A 23,175-nucleotide genomic window follows, 5' to 3' on the forward strand; every position below is an offset into this window, starting at 1 on the left:
GAGTTCTGAATATGTTAGGGAGCTTCCAGAATAATTTCAGGAAGATCACTGAGTTTTAGCGGAAAACGTTCCTGATTTTTGTAAGATATGTTACTGGCAAAAATTGGGCACACATCAGCAGTCCATTATTTTCCAAGAACGTTTCTGAATCGTTTTTACAGTGTAAATACTTTCATTTAGGTAAAAATCAAAATACTTTTAAGGTGAAAAATTCCTTAAAAGTTTGAACAATTGCTTTTCAACATTTATTCTCAATAAAAATAAAAATGCTAAAAATAAAGTTCCAGTTGGCGGTAAAAGAAAACTAATAGAACTTAGCTCTTTTTGTTCGTTTCTGCTAATTTTTAAAAGTAAACTGTTGAGTGCGGACCAAGGATTATATAGAAGAGATTTTGGGAGTCATGCGCGTTTCTAAACATTTGTGTATTTATCATTATTATTTGAAAATGGCATTGAGAAAAAGTTTATTACAGTGATGCACCGTTCATACGTTTTTGAAGGGACTGTACGCTGTAAAAACGATTCTGAAACGTTCCTGAAAAATAATGGGCAGGTGATGTGCCCAATTTCTGCCAGTAAAATATCTTAAAAAAACAGGAATGCTTTCCGATAAAATTCAGTAACCTTCCTGAAATTATCCTGGAAGCTTCTTGAAAAATTCAGAAATCTTTCTGTTTAAAGCTAGTCGTGTGTCTGGAACTTAACAGGCTTGAAGTAAACTTAAGTATTAAATATATATATATATATATATATATATATATATATATATATATATATATATATATATATATATATATATATATATATATATATATATATATATATATATATATATATATATATATATATATATATGTATATATATATATATATATGTATATATATATATATATACATATATATATATATATATATATGTATAATGATCAAAATTGATGTAAAATACTCTACATTTAAACAGCGCAATGTTGCAGCTAAAGTAGTTAAATGTATTGAAAATATAGTAAAATGTGTAGTTTCACATACACGGGTAGCACAGAAATAAGTGTATGTAACAACGAAGATAAACAACAATAACAACAACAAAAATGAACATGGAACGTTAAAAAATAAACTAGGAACATTGAAAACAAGAATTGATGAAATCATGGGTATTAAACTGCTGCTACGTTTACGAAGAGCTGGAGCAGCTGGCATATTAAATATTCTGCAAGGTTTCTGTGCGGGTCAGTATCATACATGCAGCAAAATTGATTTGAATTAACGAACTAATATGTGTAGCTACTTATAAGGCTTAATATAGAAGGCAGGAAAATTATCAAACGTTATATATGCTTATTTTTTGTATATATGCAATAATTTTTATAAATGTAAATAGTATGCTTATTAGTAATATGCTGTCATGTATTACCAACCCCCCAGCTCTGACCTGCAAAATAAAAAGAAAAAATTACATACCACATGATTTCAAACATTTCGTCGACAACAATGTCTATGTCTAGGTATCCATTTGCCAGAGACGAAAATCCGATGCCACGCCAATCGAACAGGTCGCTGGGGCAGGGCATCCAAAAAGCACCTTCCTATCGAAAGGATTTCAGCACTCTTTATCATCAAAGTTACCCAGTTACACTGTTGCCAAATCGCAGTTGTTTGGGTGGAAACTAAATCTGTCCTTGTTGAAGAAAAGATTTCTTGAACAAATTAAGATAATAAAAAGGGGAAATTGGCAGGATAAAAATTGTAATAGTAGAGATTTGCAGCAAATTTGAAGATTTGTTTATTAAATTGAGAATTGTTGCTACAAATTTTAAAGAATCTGCTTAGCTGTCCAATTATAATATTAATGAAGATCTTTTTATGTAAATTACTGTACCAATGTGGCATACTTTTTGTGTAAAAATTGAAGTTATCTTTTTTATCATAGATATCTGTAATAAGGTTAGAATCAACAATTTTGAAAGAAATGTCCAGAAAATCGGCAGACAGAAAGTTGTCATTGGCTTTATTGAGCTGTAGATTTTGTGGATAAATTAAAGGGAAAATGTCATCCATACTTTTGTTGAAGATAAGGATGTCATCTATATACCTGAAAATATCATGTTTTTTATTATACTGTACTGTGTATTTAAATTCATAGAATTTCTATGAATTTAAATACACAGTACAGTATAATAAAAAACATGATATTTTCAGGTATATAGATGACATCCTTATCTTCAACAAAAGTATGGATGACATTTTCCCTTTAATTTATCCACAAAATCTACAGCTCAATAAAGCCAATGACAACTTTCTGTCTGCCGATTTTCTGGACATTTCTTTCAAAATTGTTGATTCTAACCTTATTACAGATATCTATGATAAAAAAGATAACTTCAATTTTTACACAAAAAGTATGCCACATTGGTACAGTAATTTACATAAAAAGATCTTCATTAATATTATAATTGGACAGCTAAGCAGATTCTTTAAAATTTGTAGCAACAATTCTCAATTTAATAAACAAATCTTCAAATTTGCTGCAAATCTCTACTATTACAATTTTTATCCTGCCAATTTCACATTTTATTATCTTAATTTGTTCAAGAAATCTTTTCTTCAACAAGGACAGATTTAGTTTCCACCCAAACAACTGCGATTTGGCAACAGTGTAACTGGGTAACTTTGATGATAAAGAGTGCTGAAATCCTTTCGATAGGAAGGTGCTTTTTGGATGCCCTGCCCCAGCGACCTGTTCGATTGGCGTGGCATCGGATTTTCGTCTCTGGCAAATGGATACCTAGACATAGACATTGTTGTCGACGAAATGTTTGAAATCATGTGGTATGTAATTTTTTCTTTTTATTTTGCAGGTCAGAGCTGGGGGGTTGGTAATACATGACAGCATATTACTAATAAGCATACTATTTACATTTATAAAAATTATTGCATATATACAAAAAATAAGCATATATAACGTTTGATAATTTTCCTGCCTTCTATATTAAGCCTTATAAGTAGCTACACATATTAGTTCGTTAATTCAAATCAATTTTGCTGCATGTATGATACTGACCCGCACAGAAACCTTGCAGAATATGTAATATGCCAGCTGCTCCAGCTCTTCGTAAACGTAGCAGCAGTTTAATACCCATGATTTCATCAATTCTTGTTTTCAATGTTCCTAGTTTATTTTTTAACGTTCCATGTTCATTTTTGTTGTTGTTATTGTTGTTTATCTTCGTTGTTACATACACTTATTTCTGTGCTACCCGTGTATGTGAAACTACACATTTTACTATATATATATATATGTATATATATATATATATATACATATATATATATATATATATATATATATATATATATATATATATATATATATATATATATATATATATATATATATATATACTAGCGTGCCACCTTTTTGATTTATCGGAAGGTTCGAAGGTTCCAAAATCAACATTGGAAACGTGGCCAAAGCAAAGACAGAATTGCAAGAAAATATCAAGCATTTTACTCTCCTGCAATTCTGGCAAAACTACGCAGCCAGCGGACTTAGTCTCTCCTTTAGGAAGCTTAATCAGTCTGGACGGGCCGCAATCAAACTGAAGCCGATGCACTTTATAAAAACTCTCAGTTAATCTTTAAACTGCGAGCGAAAAATATTTTTCCCATCAGTGAGAAGTGTGCATTCGGATAACTTGTAGAAATTCAGAAACTTTTTGACACAGATACTGGATTTTTCCAGTAAGTGGATAAAAACCATTAAAATTCAGAAACGTTACACGAAAATAATCAGTAACGTTTCGTATACGTTTTACAGTGTATGAAAAAAGCGTGCAAATGAAAAAAACCTCATAATAGGTATGCATTAATATATGTTAGATTTTTCGAGCTCAATTTAAAAACCTATAATTGATAAAAGCGTATAAACGGTGCTTTACTGTATTTAAAGTTCGGAGATCATACTTATTTTCTCTTCAACAAGTCTGGAAACCAACTGGTTAACTTATTTTACGTCTTAGGAAAGTTGCTAAAAATATTTATTTATGAATTTTAGCTTTCCAGTTCCTTTTGATGCGCAATTTAGGTATTCCCATTTGGTCCATTAACACTATACTCCTACGTCAGTGAAAACCACTCAGTTTATCGTTCTTTATTTTTACTTATTTTTTTATGTTTTCAAAGATTTTGATGCAATTTACTCTTTCGTGTTAGTTTTATATAAACTCAGCGTATAATTTATACTGTAAAACAAATTTGAAACGTCACTGATTATTTCCTGGCAACGTTTCCGGATTTCACGGGCTTTCATCTATTCCCCTAAAAACCAAAAATCTTGCTAAAAAAGTTTCCTGAATCGGCACAGGTTGTACGAATACAGACATTTCACTGTAGTGAAAAATCTTTTTGCTACCAGTTTAAAGATTGACTGGGGCGTGTTTATTAAGTGCATCAGCTTTAGCGAGTTAACGTTTCGTCCAGTTTGACTAACCCCCAAAAAGAGTGAATAAGTCACTGGTTAGATTAGCTTCTGATGAAGAGCAAAAGAATCCACTGGGTATCCGTAAGGCTCCTATGTAAGGGGAGCCGACTTTATGGTTTCAAAACTGTCGAGCGAAATTACTAGTATCTGTACAAAGGTCACATTTCAGGAAATTGGTTTCCAAGCTTTAGTTGTGTTGCTTGATTGATGGTTGATTATTTTATTCTGTAGATGAAGACGATTTAATTAATAGAAATTAAAAACAAATAAGGTGAAAAAATGAAGTTTATTACAGTAAACATTTCCCGATACATTTTTGTTGAATTTGTGAACTAAGTTATCTTTCTAGATTTACCTTAAGTGACATTTTACTCACTTTATCATAAATTGTTTTACGACATAGCAACAAGCGAATATTATAACGTATTTATAAATACTAGAAACAACGAGGTTAGATCCAATTTTGCTTTGGAACTTAAGTGTCGGATAAGTCAGCCTGTCCTTTCAAGGGGGCTCTAGGTAGCCGCAGCTTTGCAAGACGAGGGAGATGTTTTGCTCTTACTAGTATTTCTACCTCAGTTTTTGCAATGGTTGTAATTTTGCTTCTGGAACTTTCGTAGTAAATCAGGAAGATTCTAATCGGTTAATTTACACGTACCCACCTTCCCTTAAAGGTTCCAGCATGGCTTTAACCGGGGAAGTTTCTTAATTATTATACCCGGTAGAATGCGACTTACGGGAATCATATCGAGTATTGTTAGTGTTGTAGTTTTTAAGCTTCTAAACTGATAGTTATCCACCTACTTTAACCAAATGGGGAAGTTCATGGGGCGTTTTCATTTGTCCCCTAGTCTCTGGGGCAAAAGGAAATATGTTTGCATTAATTACCAAGCAGACATAAAGTCAAATTTTTCATACTCAGTTACTCTCAAATAGCTTTGTGTAGAGCATAATGTTGAGTCATAGAAAAAAAAACTTGCTCGTATTCGAAGACGAATGACAATCGAGACACGTGTAAGATGTTATTTTTTCAGGAATAATATGTTCTACATAATTATATTAGTAAAATGTTGTTAAAGGGTCGTCTTCATATTAAATCGAGCTTTTTTATCCCATATTTGTAATCAGCATCCTTTTTTAACTTAGTATACAAAATTTTGCTTAAATTGGTCCAGCCGTTACTTTAGAATAGAGTTTTGAAAAATCCCTCTCGTAATGTAACAACATATTTTAATATTTTTACACCCAATACTGAAAACATCATTTACAACAGCTAAAACGTAAATTTAGTTTTTTATGATAATATTTTTTGAAAAAAATACGTTCTGAAACTTCATATTAACTTTTAATAGAAAAAAAAATCAAGAAGAGCTTTTGGGTTGGAATCTAAAATTTAAGCTCATAATATTCAGTAGTTTTTGCGCTACGCTTAAAATTTCATTTTTTTTTCCATTTTAAGGGACCGTATATTTTTTTAAAATGAAATTATGAAAGTTGGTTTCCTCGTAAAAAAAGAGCAAAATTGTTCAACAAAATGAGCAAACCAGCAAAACATGGTTTTTCTGCATTAAAGTTACGTCTATGATTTTTTTAAATGTATAAATTTAGTCGCTGTCTCTGGAGAAGAACAACACAATATTGCAATCATCAGTTTTATGTGGATATCGTTTAAGCATCAATAGGTAAATAATGCGAAACACTATTTCTTTGTCAAATAAAAGAATATTTTACAGAACATTTTAAATTAAAAGCTACACATAAAATACTTCTGTTTGTTTTCTGCGTTAAACCATAACAGTATATTCCTTTTGTAAAACAATGACTTTGAAAAAAAATAACATACACAACTTTTCCGCAGGAACATAAAATAAAACCTCATGTCTTGCTGGTCACGTTGCAATGGGCAGTGTAGAATGGCTCTGGTCAGTGATAATTTGCTAAAACGAAAAGTTATTGTGCTGTCTTAATCGGGAAAAAGCACTTGAAAAATGGACGACAGTGTGAAATTTCTCCTTTAACAGAATCAAGATGCGTCAATAGGTAATGTTTGCTCTCAGATCAGTTTGCTGATTTCTACGAATTATTTTTCAGTAAAGTGTTTGAATAATTTTCAATGAGTTAAGATGTAGGAGATGAAATGTCACTCGCCAGAGTGGCAGTAGTGGGTTGCCTGCTTTAAGCCCGAATTCTACACGCAAAAAAGTAGTTGTTGTGGCTAATTGTGATTTTTTTCCTTCATGAAAAATTTAACAAAACATAAATTTTGATGTGAGATTAAGTAGAGATTTTGTCTATTTTTAATTATTAAATAAAGACTATTTTACTATTTACTTTCTCTGTTATCATTCTCGCAAGCCAAAGATAAAATTTCAAAATATATTCTTCTTTTCTAAATAACATGAACAAAGAAAGAAAATTACAAAAAAAAAGTTATCAACTACTGGATGCTAATTTTACTAAATGCATATTTTTCAGAAACCAATTTCTGAGTATTCGGCTCCAGTTGTATGATATTGGAACTAATTCTATAATCTGATTTTTTAATTCAAGCAAACGGGACACACGGGCGAGCTTCGCGAGCCGAATATGGCCTGTGGATTTTTCATCCGAAGACTATTCTGTTAACTCTTAAAAGATGACATAACAATGAACTGGAATCAACCGGCCATTGAAGCAGATGTCATATCATTAAAGCTGAGAGTGCCAACAAATTGGTGAATTAAGAAAATGTAACTCACCAGCGAGAGGCAGTAAACATAAAGCACATAAATTTACTTTACCTACCAGTTAGTTTGCACTGTCTGCTAAAATGAGTTGACTTCTGCCTCCATCATGATTAGTTCTGATTCCAAACTGCTAAAGCAAAAGCAAGGACAAAATTGCAGCCTCTGGATAGACTAATCTGGCTGTTGGTATGTTGCGTGTAGTTTAACCTCAGGTGCGAAATCCTGCTGTCCGATGCACTAGAAAATGTTCGCTTCCACGTATATGGTGCACAGAACAATACCAAATAATGCTATGCTTTGTTTGCAAGTGCAAAGTTACAAAATTTGAGAAATAACATGACGCCTAATTTCGGTTCACCTTGTTTTAAGCTAAAATAACTTTTTAAATTACAGGTTTGATCCATCTCGAATGTCGTTGCTGGAAACAGCATTGGGAAATTACCTAAATTGCTTTTAAGAGCCATTGTATGTTTAACTAAAACCACCGATTATGTTTTACTTTTTCAGTGATTCCACGAATTATGATCTTTCGCCCCAAATTTGGATTTGAAACAAATTCTCGTTTTTTGATTAGAAAAAAGCTGCTAGAATAACCACTGTGTTTGTCCACTGTGTTAATTCACTCTAACCAAATAAAGTACGAGTATGAAGGGTTTGCTCATTAACGGAAATTTATATTTTCCAGTCCGAAATTTATATATTCCTGCGATAACAAATTGTATAAATTTTCACAAATAAAAACAGTTCTTTTCAATATCCTATCTTATATATATTATTTCTGTGGATTATTTTTCTGTCGGTATGCGAGATCTTTCTTATTTCATGAAGAAATTCTCCCGTCCTTTTAAAGCTTATCGGGCCCGGTTAATGACGAAAAATTGACTTACTGTCTGAAAATCAATTTTTCGGAAACGCCCCTTGCTTTTCCAAAACCTTGATGCAGCCTGTAGTTCTTATGCAGATAAAAGCTCAGTACTCAGTTGCTCGGTCAAATTGATTAGTTTTTTTTTTTTCGGTAGAGCATTCGGTTATAAACTTGTTCAACTAAAGTTAGGGCCCTGCAGAGGATGACTGATATCATAGCTAATTTATATAAATATTACGCATTACATGTACTCATAACATACATTAAACGACACACGTATGGCAATAAAATAAATGCGACGGGAATGCTACTTGGCGTTTCAACTCCTTTAAGCATTTTACAGTTATTATTCAGATAAGTTGACTATTAATCGAAGGGTGTTCTTTCTTTCTTCCTTTTTTTTTAAAGCTTTGACTCCGTTCCACTAAGTATAATGTAAGCATGAAAAAAAGTATTAGATTTAAAAATTCAGACATCAAGGAAATCCTTTTTGTGCAGAAAAACTTTTTCATTGAATGCTGAAATAAAGATTTTTCTAATAGCAGTGTTCGACTATTTGTATAAATGAAAAAATACTGCGCCACATTGAAATTACAAGTTTCACCCAGTAAACCTTTAACTATTTATTCGAATACGATGTAAAACACTAAAATTATTATCAATTTCATTAGTAAGAAATCACTTTATACTGGACTGTTTTCGGCGGTAAAAAAAAAATGCATTTTATCTACGTTGGAATAATTACACTTAAAAAACGGACTCAGTTAAACTGGTTTTTGGTTTTGAATTTTAAATGTTCATTTAAAAGAGAAACTTGAGCTATTTCAAGCCGTAACTGTTGAAATAGCCTGCTCTGTGAAATTGCATCAATTTTAAAAATAAAAACACTTTTTTTTCATCTAATTCATTATTTCTCTAGAATGTTTGTTTCAATATTTACGCGAGATCTTCCTCATTCCTTAATCAAACTCCATGTTTTACAAATAATTTTAAAGCGTATTATGCTGGCTAATGACAAAACATAAACGCACGGTTTTTTTTTTTTTTTTTTTTTTTGACAAAAAGCTTTTTTGCTGATTTTTTTTATTACACACTAGTCGACCCGTGCGGAACTCCGCACTGAGCTTCGAATCGTTTCATAAGGCATTTCGCTCTTTAAAAATTTCAAAGAAAGAATATTATGAAGAAGAACCGAAAAAAAGTAAGCGCAGAAGAGAAGGTATGTAATTTAAAGACATCAGTAACAAAACCTCGTTAAATACAACGTTGTGATAATTTGATCATCGCTCACCTTTTGGTCGTACATATTTTCAATGCAAACATAAATATCATTAAAAGTGGCTGAGTAATGACTCGTGAAAAAGCAATAATTGTGCATTTGAAAAAAACAGGTTGTGGCAAATACAGTCCTGCCCATGTAAGCATATGAGGGAAAAAAAGAAACATTAAAGAGATATTTATTGTCACGGATTCGAATTGTCGCCATTCTGATTAACAGCCCGACACCCCAACAAACCTAGCAATTGCGCCTTCCTTTTCGAAAGCTGTTCATTGAAGGAATGCGTAGTAAGAAACAGCAAAAAAGCGTTTGGCCAAAAAAAAAAAAATAATAATAATAAGATCATGCTTTTATATTTTGTCATTAACCAGCATACGATTTAAAATTATTCGTAAAGCATGGAATTTGATTAAAGAATGACGAATGTCTCACGTAGGGATAGAAATAAACATTCTAGAAAAGTAAAAAATTAGATTGAAAATAAGTGTTTTTATCTTTGAATATTGAACTATTTCACATAGAAGGTTGCTTTAATCGTTACGGCTTAAATGTACGCACATGTTTCTCTTTTAATCGAACACTTAAAATTCAAAACCAAAATCAGTTGAACTGAGTCCGTTTTTTAAGTGTAATTTTTCGAACGTAGACAAAATGTACTTTTTGGGTGAAACTCGGAGTTTTAATTTGGCGTAGAATTTTTTTCATTTGTATAAAAGGTCGAACACTGCTATTAGAAAAATCTACATTTCAGCGTACAAAGAAAATGTTTTTCTGCACAAAAAGTATTCCCTTAAGGTAAATCATATACTTTTTTATGCTTACATTATGTTTAGTGGTCTGGATGGAGTCAAAGCTTAAAAAAAGGAAGAACATCCTTCGATTAACAGTCAACTTATCCGAATAATAACTGTAGCCTGCATAAAGAAATCGAAACACCAAGTAGCATTCCCACTGCAGTTATTTTATTACGTGTGTATGTTATGAGTACATGCAATGCGTAATACTAATATAAATTTGGTATTATGTCGGACAGCCCAAGCTTGCCCGAAGTTCAGACAGTTTATAGCCGAACGCTCTACCGAAAAAAACTTATCAATTTAACCGAACAACTAAGTCCAGTGCTTTTAAACTTTATTAAAATATAAACACACACATAGGCTTTTTTTTTTTTTTTTTGCCGAAAGCGACGTAAAAAATTGGAAAACTGCATTAGAACTTTGCTTTAAAAAAAATGCATCAGAACTACAGGCTGCATCAAGGTTTTGAAACAGCAAGGGGCGTTTTCAAAAACTTGATTTTTCGACCGTAAGTCTATTTTTTGTCGTTAGCCAGCCTGATAAATTTTAAAATGAGAGGGGAATAATATATAAGGTAACATATTGGAGAGAAATGTTTTTATTTTTGAAAATTTTTACAATTTGTTACCACAGGCTGCTTGAACCGTTATGACTTAGATGGCAGCACGTGTTCATCATTTAACAGCACGGTTAAAATACAAAATGAATTGAACTATGCTCTTTTTTAAGAATAGCTTTTCGAATGTAGTAAAAATGTGATAAGCTTTTTTTTTTTTTTTTTTTTTTTGCACCAAAAAAAAATATATATGTATTTTACCCATCAAAATGAGGTAGTAATTTTTTTATTTGTACAAAGAGTCAAAAACTCATTAGAAGAATATATATTTCAATACACGATTTATTATTTTTTTCTGAACAAAAAACAATTCTATTGTAGTCTGAAATCTTGAACCTGTTACTTATATTTTCACTTACATTATGCTTTAATTTTCTTACCAGAGCCAAAGCATCTAAAAAAAAAAAAACGTACAATTCAGAAGTACTTTAGCACAAAACCACATCAATTTTTCATAACAGCAAAGTGCATCTCCTACTCATTTATTCTATTCCCTCATATTTGTTATTCCCTTAATTAAGTATTCGTGTAATGCACGAATATTTCTCTAATTTTTTGATGCAGATTGTCCGGACGTGGGCCCGAACACGCATTCTCCTGGTTACGAGGAGAACGCTCTGCCGATCAAGCTATTCAGCTCTGTCGGTCATAGTGCAAGTTAAAGTTATAAGTTCAACCGAAAGTCTCATTCTGGTTCTTTAAAACAGGTTTTTTCGGCTCAAAAAACAATTTTTAAACCGTAGGTCTATTTTTCGTCAGTAGCCAGCACCATAAACTTTAAAATAAGGTGTAAATCAAAGAAATCGATCAAGAATTGAGGAAAATCTGGCGTAGAAACCAAAAACAGGCTACAGAAATAATATATATGGATATTTTTCGTCAGTAGCCAGCACCATAAACTTTAAAATAAGGTGTAAATCAAAGAAATCGATCAAGAATTGAGGAAAATCTGGCGTAGAAACCAAAAACAGGCTACAGAAATAATATATATGGATTGCTTCAATGAATATCATTGGAAAACGAAGGCGCGATTGCTTGGTTGGTTGGAGTGTCTTACTTTAAACCAGAATGGTGCCAGTTCGAATCCGGGCCAATAAATATATCTTTATTGTTTGTTTTTTCCGCCAGATGCTTAAATAGGCAGAACTGCATTTGCCCAAACAATTTTTTTACATGCACAATTACTGATACGTACAACCAAAAGATGAGCGATGATCACATTACAACGTTGTATTTAACGAGGTTTTGTTGCTGATGCTTTCAAATTACATGCCTTCTTTTGTGCGTTTACTTTTTTCCGTTTACTTTACTCCGTTTATTTTTTTCGATTCTTCTTCATAATGTTCTCTCTTTGAAATTTTTAAAGAGCGAAATGCCACATGAAACGATTCGAAGCACAGTGCGGAGTTCCGCACGGGTTAACTAATAAGGTTCAATATTTACATTTCTAGGAGGTAAAGGGCTGAATGATTAAATAAGCAATCCAATAGGTTAATATTATGAAAGGTCAAAAAGTTCCATTACTTTCAATTTGTCATTATTCAATTTATTCAACAACGATCTATGCGTTGAACATACTAGACCCTATCTGTCTTTCTAAAGTTAAACCAGATAGACAAAAATCAGTAAATATTTTAACTATTTTTCAGAAAGAAATATTTTCGACCCCATATCGCTTTGTGGAGTAACGTTATCGACCAAAAAGTATTGAATTATGAAAAAACAGAGAATTTTTTTAAAAAATCCTGAATTCAGCTAAAAAATCTCGATCTTTTTTTACATTCCGTATTCTTATTAACTGCGACCTTGAAAGTAGCGTTTCAACTGTAGTGATGGGCTCGAAATCGTTTTTCGTGAATAACTTTTGTTTACTGCACAGACTGCAATGAAATTTCGTGCAAAGGTTGCATTTTGCTGTCTAAACATAATTATGTAGCACAAAATAGGGGTTTCCATTTGAAAATCGAGACGTCGTGGCAATTTCGCTTTGTATATGGTCCCTCATCATAATTTTACCTACGTAGTTTTAAAGAAGACTTTAAACAATATTGGTTGACACTTTTCTTTCCTTTCTAACATATTATAATGGCCGAATAGTGTTTCGTTTTTTTTTCTATGCACTGTAAAAACGATTCAGAAACGTTCCTGGAAAATAACAGGCAGCTGATGTGCCCAATTTCAGCCAGTAACATATCTTGCAAAAACCAGAAGCGTTTTTTGATAAAAGTCAGTAACCTTTCTGAAATTATCCTTGAAAATTTCTGAATTATTGGAAAATCTCCCCTGTTAAAGCCAATCATGTCTCGGGAACCTTCTAGAGTAATTAAGTAGGTTTAAAGTTATTGCCAACAGCTTTCCTGGTTTACCAAGAAAGAATCAGAAGCATTAGAACATCCATATCCAAAGCACACGAAAATTGCAAGCAAGAATCAAGCATAGTCCTGCCTGCAATTCCTGCTTCGCAAAGCTGCAACTGTCCTGTGACTTACGTGTTTCCTTTGGGAATTAGTCAATCCGGAATAAGGCTCCTATATAAGGGGAGCTGACTTATCCGACATTTTGGTTCCAAAATTATCGGGCGAAAAAAATAAACATTTGTACAAAAGCCTCATTGCAGAAAACTGGTGTCCAAACTTTAGGTGTGTTGCCCGATTGATGTTTGATTATTTTATTCTGTGGATGGATACAATTTAATTAATACAAATTAAAAACAAATAAGGTATGAAAATGAGGTTTATTACCGTAAACATTTCCCGATACATTTTAGCTGAATTTGTAAACGAAGTTATCTTTCAAAATTTACCTAAAGTGACATTTTACTCAACTTATCATCAATTATTTTACGACTTAGCAACCAGCGAATATTATGACGTATTTATAAATACTAGAAACGAGGTTGGATCCAATTCTGTCTTGGAACCAAAATGTCGGATAAGTCAGCCTGTCTTTTTCAAGGGGCTCTAATCCGGACAGATCGTAATCACGCTAAAGCCGATTCACTTAATAAACACTCTTAGGCAATCTTTAAACTGGCGGCAAAAAATAGTTTTCACTCCGGTGGAAAGTCGTCCTTCATGCATTTTTTTAGAAATTCAGGAAACTTTTTGGCGAAGATATTGGATTTTATTGGGAAATATGTCAAAACCTCTGAAATCCCGAAACATTCCGCGGAAATAACAAGTAAAGTTTCGGAATTTTTTTACAGTGTGACTGTACAAAATTTTGTCTTCATTCATACAAAAGAAAGGAAGGAATCTCTCGTTGAGACATTGACATTGTGTTTTCCTCTACCACAACTGACCCTGCATAAAAACTCCGACATCATTAAAACTTTTAGCATACATACATTTTGAAAAATCAAGTATATTCGCCACTTACTAATCTGTGTGACGCCAGTTGCAAAACCTTCTTAGCGCGCAAAAAACTGACGGCACTGGGCCTTGACCCTGAAGACAATTTTCGATTCTCCTTGAGCTCTTTTTGCCAGTCTCTCTTTGCAGAAACTTAGTTAAGTCCCTTCCGCAAGTAATATTAAATGGCTTATAATCCACAAGCTACTTTTCAAGAAATTCGCTGATTGGAATAAAATGTTTTTTCATAAGTGCTTTGGCATAATTATTTTCTTTTCTTTTTTTTTTAACCGACATTAAAAAAAAATCACAAATGTTCCTGGAAAATAATGAGATTCATTTCTGCCAATATTATATCTGGCAAAAAAACAAGAAAAGTTCCCACTGAAACTTCAATAACTTTCCTGAAATAACTCGGAATATTTCTGGAGTATTCCGAAACCTTCCCAGTACAAGCCAGTCACCTTTTGAGAACAAATCAAAACCTTCAGAGAGAACTAAAATATGTTTATGTTAATGGACTAATACTTCCCCGATTGGCCAGGAAAGCTAATGAAGCTAGGCCAATGCTAAAGCAGAATTGTAAGCAAATATCGAATAGCTAATTTGCCTCTTGCAATGCTTCATATCCTGGTCGAATAGGTAATTTGCCTATAATTCTTGTACTGGTTCATATCCTGTTCGAATAGCTTATTTGCCTAAAACTTTTAAAATACTTCATACCCTGTAGCTACACATTGTCCTCTTTTCGGACTCATTCAACCTGGAAGGGTCCTTGCTCAATATATGAGCTATTTTTGACACGGATAACTAAAAATATTGTATGTTTTAAAACAGTGAGAAATCTGCATTCATGCAATTTTGTAGTAATTCAAGAAACGTCTTGGACGCTGTACTTGATTTTCACAGGAAACTGGTGGAAACCCGAGAAATCTCGTAACATTTCCCGGTATAAATCTACGTCGTTTCGAAATTTTCTTGGGGGGAATATTTCGATCGGTAGATAACAAATAAAAAATAAAATATCTGGCTTTGCAAGGAAAACTGCAGATATGCTAAATACGAATTTTCAATGCCCATGAAGGACACACAACTGATAAATCCCTCCTCCCCCACAAAAAGAAAAAAAATCTTGTGATTCAAAATTAAAATGATTCATTTAAAAAAAAAATATTAAATGTTTTTTCAAAGTTAAATTGCAAAATAAAAAATCTGTTACTGCATCAGTATTATTAATTGTTTTCCTAATTCTTAATAGTATTTTAAATTCTAAAAACTTAAAATGAAAACAGTAAATTGATGTAATGAGATTAAATGCCGGAAAGTTGATTTTTACTTACTTCTTACTGGCAACTTTGTTTTGCTCTATCGATGCGTTAATAAGTTGATAGACGTTGTGAGATGTTAAATACACCAACTCTGGTGCGCTTGGGTATACATTTTTTAATATGCAGAGTAGTTAAAAATAAATTTCCTGATTTTTCGTGAAGGAACTAAAACTGGTTTATTATGTTCTTTTGATTTAGTTCAATAGTTCGTAACTTTTTTTTTCACATAATTTTCTGATTTCTTGTATTTGTGTCATTTATAGTCAAACTCAGTTTTTTTTTTTCTTGTTGCTATGTTCTTAATTTTCTTGTTCACTAATAAAATAATAGTTTCAAGTAGCCCCACTTTACGGTGTATGTAAGCAATTTTGTATGATTGCTTTTCAAATTTAACACAAAGTTAAGTTTTATATTCATTTTTCCTTAGGTGTCTGTTATTACCCCAGTCTCCCCTAGTATAATTTGATATAATAATCGGGATGAACACGAGTTTTTATTTTTTCGAACGAAATCCCCTCTTTATTTTAAATACTTAGCAATACTATAAAAAACCACTTAAATAATTGATAATACTTACCGATTTATAAAGCTTTTTTTCTAAATGACTATTTTTGCTAGTCGTTTTTCAAACTTGATGATTAGCTAGTTCCTGTGGGAAAAACATCAATGGCTTATTTTGCTTGAAAGAGTTTTGCAAGAACATTTTTATACAGAATAGAAATTCCAATCAAAGTCTGAAATCAGATAAGTTATCAGGATAAAATCTTGAATACCCTGCAAGAAAGAGTAACCAAATATTCTAAAGGCTTTCTTTAAGAATGACATTCCCAGTAATTGATTAATATTGGCTTTTCCCCCCCACGGCATTCTCTTCTTTTGTAAATCTAAGTGAGGCGTTTGGTTCCATCAATGGTCAACTGAAAAACAAAAAGCAATAAACGTCTGTTGCCCCTGATAGAATTTCGAAATGCGTAAACTGTATTTTCTCCCAACGGACGACTCAGTATAATGCTCATTTGTTTAATGTGTTGACGCTTGAGGCATATTAAACTTTAGGTTACTTAGTGCATTAAATTGAACATACTTTACTATTATGTAAACAATGCAAATAAATTGGTCATTATACATCAATTTATGATTTAAACAAAATTGTTATTAAGTCTATCGGAAGCATTTCTACAGTTTTAATGTTTCGCAAAACCTTAGTATTCAGCATTCGTTCATTTTCCATGTTTCCAGCCTTTGAGTTTTTATATCTTTTAACGGTGTAAAGTACAGAAACCAATTAGTTTAGAGATTTGCTATCGAATCTACACTAGATTGTTCGTTTTTTAAACATATTTCTACAGGTATAAAATGTTAAATCTGAAATTTGTAGCAGCAACTGTGAGTGACAGGTCCATCATTTAGGGGGAGATTGGGCGGAGGAGAGAAGTTGCCTGGCGACACTGAGAAATCAAGGTATGTGCATGTAAATTAGCGTGGTTTTTGCGATGTTTGGTATAATTTACATTGAGTGTACACACTTTGCCCTTGTCCCTCTAGAGCATAAACTCCCAACCGGTGGTAAGCAAACTACCAGGGTTTTGCTAAAATAATTCTCTTATGGCGGATTTTTAACACGTTTAATTTAGTTCTTCTTTGTACCTTTTTATATTGAAATATTTCAATAAAACTGGATAAAATAAAACAAGGAGCATGTACTAACATTTGAGGCATCTTTAATTAACATTTAAGGCAGTGATAAGCAAAAGGGATATAAGTGGATATTTTCAAGTTTTGAGTAAAACGAGTTTAAAGATAACATCCTAGGTAGGTTTTCGTTGAATTTTTTTCGAAGTCATGCTGTATAACAGCAACTACTGGGGCTACTAGCAGCAACGGTTGGGGCTCCTCTGTCTCTTGCTCAAAAACAGAGGAGAGGTTCACCTACCATGTGCACTGGTTACCTCCAAATTTTTAATTTTGCCCCTTACATCCCTTTGCTTCTCACTGTCTCATTTGACAATTATTTTCTAAACCATTTGAACCAAAAATATCAGCAGAAGACTATCAATAAGTAAAATATTTTCTTCAGAAAAATTACCCAACATGATTTGCATTACATCTAATAAAGGAATTGTTTTTTTTTTTTTTTTTTTTTTGTTTTTTTTCGTGCAGCAAAATATTCTTGTAGTTGGGGGGGGGGGGAAATAGTTTTTGTTATGAAGTTTGTTTTTGGTGCACTAATTAGAGTGAAGTATAATCTTTTATAAAACAATTTTGTAAAAGAAAAAGAAACAAAACTCTTTTCATTACTGTTATGATTTTATGAGCAACTTAAAACAAAAAAAAAAAGTTATGCAAAATTTGTTGTTTTCTTTCTTTTTTTTTTTTCATTATCACAATTTTTTTTAATCTGTTACTGACTAGAAAGGGTTTGGCAATTTCTTTGGCACGTTGAAAGGGGTTCACAACAATTAAAAAGGTTTGGAACCGCATCCCTAATGCAATTCAAAATGACGGATTTAATGAGAGAGAAGGAGTGTAATAAGATCATACTGCTTCTTTTTGTATTTTTTTTTATTAGACACAAAAAGAAACTCCCTATGCACCACATAGTATCACATAGGGCCCGAAGGTAAGAGGCACAACAGTACAAAATACACAAAATAAAATGAGCACAACATACAAACAATTAACAACGAATAGAGAAGAAAACACACACACACACATAAGTTCGAAAAAATAAAAATAAAAAAACTTTCTTCTTGCAATACAGTTCACTCTTTCTAGAAAAACCCTCTCCCATATCGGAGATGAGCGAAGAAATAATTGAGAGTCAAATGAACAACATTAAAGTAAAAACCACAACCATTTCAAGCAAGTTCACGAAGAAACATGCATTAATAATCAACAAATTGACTAACCATATTTCTAACTCCTTATTTTTAAATGATGATGACAGATTCCTACACTAGCTTATATTGTTCATTTTTTAAAAAGGTATGTTTTCATTTAGCCAATAACTCCTACTAAAAAATTCCATACAGCAAAACTCAAGTTACAACTAGAAAAGTCGCAACTTTTTTTTCCCGACTATATGGTTTTTATATAGAAACAATTCATCCCATTTAAACTAAGGACAAAAACACTTCGAGTACACAAGTCCGTAAGTGTTTTTCCGTCGTGTACGCCATTTAGGAAACTCTTTTGCTTCTCTGAAATGACACTGGATAGTCTTTCAACAAGAAATACAGTAACGAGAGAAAGTAAGAAAAGTAGTTCCATTTAATGCGCCTATTTTGCCAGAAGAAACGTGCAAGGGCAAAGCGTTTCCAGTTTTCTGTATGATAGTAAAGAAAGCACTTTCTTTCTGGAAACAAAAACGGATAACGAAAACAAAATATATATGTACGTATACAGAGAAGTATATTGATATGTGTGTGGTGTATAGCGTATATGTGTTACTTTTTTTTAAGGATATTTTTAAAGCCAGTATAATAGTTCATTAATTACGGAAAAAAGTTAAATTATCAACTGTTTTAAAAAACTAAATTATTAAAACAAAAACACAAAAAAATTTTACTTCAACAGACTAGATGTCTCTTAAAAACACTATTAATTGCAGTTCATTGATTTTATATGGTATCAATATTTGTGATGTTTAGTTTAAACTTCTTGATTGGCAACGCAAACACTAAGTCAGTAAAGTTTCCGTGCTTGAAAATAAAGGTTGGTTCTTTTTAATATCGTGTTTGTCACTTTTCTATTCATTCTGTTCATCTCTTACGCAGTATTGCATAATTTTTCTACAAGTTATTATAATGGCGACGAGGTGAGTGAAAGTGAACTCTAAAAGTTGGTTAAAACGCACCGTAGTTGAATGAGCAAGTTAGGTCTCATTGGAACTTTATACGAGTTCCAAGCTGATACGTGGAGCAGTTGGAACATTTTTATCTTGGAAACGACGCAGTCGAAAATAAGAAAGTATCTGTTTTCATTTCCGTAATAGGAGTAAAAACTTACAAAGTTCTTCGAAATTTGCTGCTACCAAAATCTCGAGGAGATTGAAAGCACGAGAAATTAATAAGTATCTTGAAACAGCATTTTAAACCGTCTCCAATCATCATTGCTGAGCGTTTCTGGTTCCATAGAAGAAATCAACTGATCGGTGAATCCGTTTCTCGTTATTTAGTGGAATTAAGTGACGAAGCGTTAAGAGATAGATTCGTATGTGAATTTTGTAATGAAAATATACAAAGACAACTCCTCGCAAAAAAAGATTTAAAGCTATCACATGCGGTGGAAACAACTGTTGCAATTGAAATTGCTGAAAGCGATGCCGCTAATATGAAAACATTCACACCAGCTGTGAATAAAGCTCGTAAGACTGAACACGTTAACGCAAATAAAAACCGTCAACCACGTATGAACTCTGCTGCAAATACTAATGGCAAGAAAAACTTGAAATGTTATCGTTGTGGTGCTACACATGATTTTGCTAAGTGCAAGTACAAAAATGCCATATGTCCCAGTTGTGGCAAAATCCTTATATATTATTTCTGTAGCCTGTTTTTGGTTTCTACGCCAGATTTTCCTCAATTCTTGATCGATTTCTTTGATTTACACCTTATTTTAAAGCTTATGGTGCTGGCTACTGACGAAAAATAGACCCACGGTCTAAAAATTGTTTCTTTCAGCCGAAAAACGTGTTTTAAATAACCAGAATGACGTTTTCGGTTAAACTTATAACTTTAACTTGCACGACGACCGACAGAGCTGAATAGCTTGATCGGCAGAGCGTTCTCTTCGTAACCAGGAGAATGCGTGTTCGGGCCCACGTCCGGACAATCTGCATCAAAAAATTAGAGAAATATCGTGCATTACATGAACACTTAATTAAGTGACTAACAAACATGAGGATATAGAATAAATGAGAAGGAAACGCTCTTTGCTCTTACGAAAACTTGATGTGACTTTGTGCTAAATTACTTCCGAAATGTACGTTTTTTTTTTTTTTTTTAAGCTTTGGCTCTGGTTAGAAAATTAAAGCATAATGTAAGCGAAAATATAAGTAACAGCTTTAAGATTTTAGACTACAATAGAATCGTTTTTTGTTCAGAAAAAAATAGTAAATCGTACATTGAAATATATATTCTTCTAATGAGTTTTTGACTCTTTGTACAAATAAAAAAATTACTACCTCAATTTGAAGAGTAAAATATATATTTTTTCTTCTTTTAGCAAAAAAAAACAAAAAAAAAAAAAAACAAATAGCTTATCACATTTTTACTACATTCGAAAAGCTACGCTTAAAAAAGAGCATAGTTCAATTTATTTTGTATTTTAACCGTGCTGTTAAATGATGAACACGTGCTGCCATCTAAGTTATAACGTTTCAAGCAGCCTGCGGTTACAAATTGTAAAAATTTTCAAAAATAATAAACATTTTTCTTCAATATCTTATCTTATTTTAAAGCTTATCAGGCTGGCTAATGACGAAAAATAGACTTAAGGTCGAAAAATCAAGTTTTCGAAAACGTCCCTTGCTGTTTCAAAACCTTGATGCAGCCTGTAGTTCTTATACATTTTTTTTAAAGCAAAGTTCTAATGCAGTTTTCCATTTTTTTACGTCGTTTCCGGCAAAAAAAAAAAAAAGCCTGTGTGTGTGTTCATATTTTAATAAAGCTTAAAAGCACTGGACTTAGTTGTTCGGGTTAATTGATAAGTTTTTTTCGGTAGAACGTTCGGCTATAAACTATCTGAACTTCGGGCAAGTTTGGGCTGTCCGACATAACATCAAATTTATATTAGTACTACGCATTACATGTACTCATAACATACAAACGTAATAAAATAAGTGCAATGGGAATGCTACTTGGTGTTTCGACTCCTTTATGCAGGCTACAGTTATCGTTCGGATAAGTTGACTGTTAATCGAAGGGTGTTCTTCCTTTTTTTATAGCTTTGACTCCATCCAGACCACAAGCATAATGTAATTACAAAAAAGCATTAGATTTACCCCAAAGGAATCCTTTTTGTGCAGAAAAACATTTTCATTGTATGCTGAAATGTAGATTTTTCTAATAATAGTGTTCAACCTTTTTTACAAATGAAAAAAAAAAAAAAAAACGCCGGCCAAATTGAAACTACGAGTTTCACCCAGTAAACCTTTAATTTTTTGTTCGTGCGACTGCGATATAAAACATTAAAATTATTATCAACGTCATTCGTAAAAAATCATTTTCTACTCCTCTGCTTTCTGCTGAAAAAAAATACATTTTGTCTACGTTTAAAATTACACTTAAAAAACGGATTCAGGTTAACTGGTTTTGGTTTTGAATTTTAAGTGTTCGATTAAAAGAGAAACATGTGCGGGAATTTAAGCCGTAACGGTTAAAGCAGCCTTCTATAGGAAATAGTTCAATATTCAAAAATAAAAACACTTATTTTCAATCTAATTTATTACTTCTCTAGAATGTTTGTTTCAATTGCTACGTCAGATATTCGTCATTCTTTAATCAAATCCCGTGTTATACAAATAATTTTAAATCGTATTATGCTGGCTAATGACAAAAAAAAAAAAAAAAAGACGCATAATCTGATTACTTTTTTCGGCAAAAAGCTTTTTTGCTGTTTTTTACTATGCATTCCTTCAATGAATAGCATTCGAAAAGGAAGGCGCAATTGCTAGGTTTGTTGGAGTGTCGTGCTGTTAATCAGAATGGCGCCAATTCGAATTCGTGCCAATAAATATCTCTTTAATGTTTCTTTTTTCCCCGTCAGATGCTCACATGGGCAGGACTGTATTTGCTACAACCTGTTTTTTTTTTCACATGCACAATTACTGCTTTTTCACAAGTCACTACTCAGCCACACTTTTAATGATATTTATGTTTGCATTGAAATTACGTACAACCAAAAGGTGAGCGATGATCAAATCATCTCAACGTTGTATTTAACGAGGTTTTGTTACTGATGTCTTCAAATTACACGCCTTTTCTTGTGCGCTTACTTTTTCCGTGTACTTTTTTTCGGTTCTTCTTCATAATGTTCTTCCTTTGAAATTTTTAAAGAACCAAATGCCTTATGAAACGATTTGAAGCACAGTGCGGAGTTCCGCACGGGTCAACTAGTAGGTCATATTTCACCAGTTTGTAGACGTAGAGGTTCTTCAGCTAAAAAGGTTGAAGTAGTTGAAAGTGAATCTGAGTTTTTGCTCTATGCTGTGAAATCGTAAATCAAGTTTCGAGAAGTAAGAAATATACTAGTCGACCCGTGCGGAACTCCACACGGTTCTACGAATCGTTTCATAAGACATTTCGCTCTTTAAAAATTTCAAAGAAAAAACATTATGAAGAAGAACCGAAAAAAGTAAGCGCACAAGAAAAGGAATCGTTTGCAGAAAACCAACATCTAAACCCAGGCTTATATTCAGCTAGCCAAACGGTTCTAAATCATTAAGCTGGAGATTAAAATCAAAAATGAAAGACAAATGGAAATTATTTTTGAAGCGGAAATTGTATTTGCATGTTACCATGGCTACGTCTTTTACTCCTTTTGGTTGTTTCATTACTTCTTTAAAATAAAAAAAATTAAAAAAATTAAAAACATTTTTGAAAATATGCTTATTTTGGATTTTAGTGATTAATCCTTTCATTAAAAAGGGCTTGAATAAATATTTTAACTGTTAAGAAAAAGTCGTCTACTTTTATTTTCTTAGTTTTTATAGAATTATCTGCAGTAAATTAGTAA

This window comes from Uloborus diversus, chromosome 8 (genome assembly GCF_026930045.1).
Source record: "Uloborus diversus isolate 005 chromosome 8, Udiv.v.3.1, whole genome shotgun sequence".
Lineage (NCBI taxonomy): Eukaryota > Metazoa > Arthropoda > Arachnida > Araneae > Uloboridae > Uloborus > Uloborus diversus.